The following is a 3,200-nucleotide window of genomic DNA, read 5'->3' as shown; positions in this document are numbered from 1 at the left end:
GGGGGGGGGGGGGGGGATGTTAAGATAAAATCCAAAAGAAACAAGCAAAACAGAAAATACAAAAAGATGGACGTACAGGAGCCTGAATGTAGCAGCAAAATAAGCAGCAGAAAGGATTTCTTCTCATTTATAAACTGGCAGAAAAAAGGTTGCTGCAAAGAAGAGAAGATGAAGAACTTGTTGTGTTTGTAGTCATCAACAAACACAACAGGTTCAATAAGTCATATAGAACCTACAGGATGGTCTCCCTCTACAAATGTGAGCATCAAGAAAATATACAGGTGTTGGAAGACAAGAAAAGAAAAAGAAGTTTGAGCCTTGAGAAAATACAAAGGTGGTGAGAGAGACCAGATGGATCAGTTCCTTCAGTAAAAATTCCATAAATCTGAGGCCAATGAAATGCATTAACACATGTTAAAATGCCCTGCTCACTGAAGCTGTCTGTCTGTCTGTGTTGAAAGTGACGTTAATTTTTATGAATGATTTTTTCACCTGTAGCTTAATATGTTCACAACTAGATGTCCTACTAATGATTTCTGGATAATGATTTGATGTGTTTAAACGAGTGTAAATGGAAATCGTTCTGTTTACTTCATTAGTTCGACCACATCAATGAAAGAATGCGTATACGCATGGTCCACAGAGTGTGTGCATATTTACACAGCTTATTTTTTTTTATTTTTTAAATGCATGGCAAGGTTTACAAATCAAGCCCATGATGTTCTGGATGGTGCACATGTGTTTTGTGTTACATATATTTCACAAAGAGGTGCGGAAAGATAATTCACCCCAAAATGAAAATTCTGTCATCATTTGCTCACCCTCAAGTTCCAAACCTGAATGACTTTCTTAGCAACTGTTTGGTTACCCACTTTCCTTAAAATATCTTCTTTTGTGTTCAGCAGAAGAAAGAAATTAATACAGGTTTGGAACAACTTGAGGGTGAGTAAATGATGACAGCATTTTCAGTTCTGGGTGAACTATCCCTTGAGCTCTACAGCATTTTTTTCTTATGATAATAAAGTACAAACCACAAATGATGATTCTGAAAAACAATTTAATTATAATTAAAAGATTTTAATTTAGAGATAGATGACAGGATATTCAGCACATTGATTATCTAAACATTTCCGGTACATCTTGCTCTTCAAATCAGAGTTGAGTTCATCTGTTCTCCAAGGCGCTTTAGAGGCACGTTCTACTTTTATTGATTCCTGTTAGTCAAGGAAGAAAAACATGGTAAATTATGTTTACAGGACGGTAAGTCACAATCAGTCTCACTTGCAGAAGGCAACTTACTTAAATGCATCGCCTTTTCTCTGAATCCACATCACAAACTCTTTTTTTCAGCCGGTCATTGAAGATGCGGGTGTCTGGATCATCTATACACTGTAAAAAATGATATGATGAAAAAGCCATGACAGCTTATTGAAAGCTCTAATCCGTTAACATGGGTGCGTAAAAAAAACGCAACGCACACGCACTGCAGACGGAGTATGTGTGAAACAGGCGTTAGACTCATTTTTAATACATAAAGACATCGCAGTGCAACATCAAACAAGGAGACACGGGCAGACTATACAGCGAACTAACTAAATGGCGGAGGAATTTCAGACGAACAACTCATGAACTTGAAGCTGTCCGTTGGGCTGCGCGAAGAAGCATATTCAACGTGGACGAGGTGAGTGAACGCTTGTGTAACACAATTTTTGGGAGATTATTGTACATTTGAGCAGAATAGAGCAGAATTAGTTATGTTCCGTCATTGTTTTCCAAAATGTGTTTACCTGTCAAGTTTTGCATTTCTGATACGGTGGCCGCTGTGTACTGGCATTCACACATTAGCATGCACAGGCAGGTTGTGTACTGTTCTTAATATTAAAACCCTGTTTATAAGCACTGCAAGAAAAAAATTAAATTGAAATGTTTCAAACAAATGTAGTATATTTTTTTATCTGGATCTAAAATAAAGTTTACATTATCATAACTAGAAAATTCATGTTAAAAATGTTTAACTTAAGTTGAAACAGCAAATGTTGTAAAGTCAAATGAACTTCAATAAAACAATTCAGCACTAGGCAAGATTTAAATTAGTGAGTTGAAATGACTTGTACTTTTAAGTTGATTTAACTTAAAATTTGAAGGCAGCCACAAAACTTACGTTTTTAAGTTGAAAGGGGTGAAAATTTTTTTGCAGTGTAGTTGGTCTGTAAAAACGAGCATCGGATCCTCTGTTACTTTATATAACCTGGATATTATACCATACATGCTGCCCATTTCCCCAAACTCACTCGCTTTTCTTCTCTCTGATTGAGCAGAAAGTTTACAAAGTTTTTCTGAACCATCAAGTCCACAATTTTGCTGATGTCACTCGCAATGGTTGATTCAGCATAGCGACGGCTAAACTTCTGGATGTCATTTGGTGAGCTATTAGTGACATTTGAAAAACAAATAAAGCTAAAAAAAAGCTTCTCTTTTAATGGTTTTGTGACATCTGTTGTCTATACATACATTTTTGGTAACACTTTACAAATTAAAGGGCCTATTTAAAGTTAATTCATTAACCAACATTAAAAGAATAGTTCACCCAAAAATGTAAATTTACTCACCCTCAGACCATCCAAGATGTAGATTAGTTTGTTACTTCATCAGAACCGATATGGAGAAATGTAACGTTACATCACTTGCTCACCCATGGAAGAAGCGTTATGGACCATTTGGCCAGAAGGGGCAGTTTAAAGGGGTCATATGATGCGATTTCAAGCTCTTACAAGCTCTTGGTGCATAAAGAAGATCTGTAAAGTTGCAAAGACTAAAGTCTCAAATCCAAAGAGATATTCTTTATAAAAGTTAAGAGTCAACCACGCCTACCTAAAATGCCTCGTTCTAACACGCCCCCACATGTCTACGTCACTATGTGGAAATATTAGTATAATGCACTGAAAAAAATGATACTACATTTTTTTAAGGTAAGTGGTTGCAATCAATTTATTTTAGCTACATTTAAATAAACAAATTTATTTGACTAACTTTCAACATATTTTTAAAATTCAATGTAGCTAAATTAATTGTTTGCGACCACTTACCTTAAAAAAATGTAGTAGCATTTTTTTCAGTGTGCCACCCAAACGTGCACGCAAAGATAGAAGGCGTGGTTTCAGGAACAGCAGTAGTGTTGATGCAGCCATGTCAGGGAGACG

General features: G+C 36.1%; 1 long non-coding RNA gene across 1 annotated transcript in view; it reads right to left on the bottom strand.

Annotated features, from left to right (window-relative positions):
• Window positions 1-2,316: 2,316 nt before the first annotated feature.
• LOC107692096 (uncharacterized) overlaps window positions 2,317-3,200 on the bottom strand; it is a 2,025-nt gene continuing 1,141 nt past the window's right edge. The window contains exon 3 of the long non-coding RNA XR_001634615.1: window positions 2,317-2,427. This is a non-coding gene — a long non-coding RNA (uncharacterized LOC107692096). The remainder of the gene's footprint in view (window positions 2,428-3,200) is intronic.

The sequence above is a fragment of the Sinocyclocheilus anshuiensis genome, unplaced genomic scaffold, assembly GCF_001515605.1.
Source record: "Sinocyclocheilus anshuiensis isolate Anshui unplaced genomic scaffold, SAMN03320099.WGS_v1.1 scaffold726, whole genome shotgun sequence".
NCBI lineage: Eukaryota > Metazoa > Chordata > Actinopteri > Cypriniformes > Cyprinidae > Sinocyclocheilus > Sinocyclocheilus anshuiensis.
The sequence above is the reverse complement of the archived record's forward strand: the minus strand, read 5'-3'. Positions and strand labels throughout refer to the sequence as shown.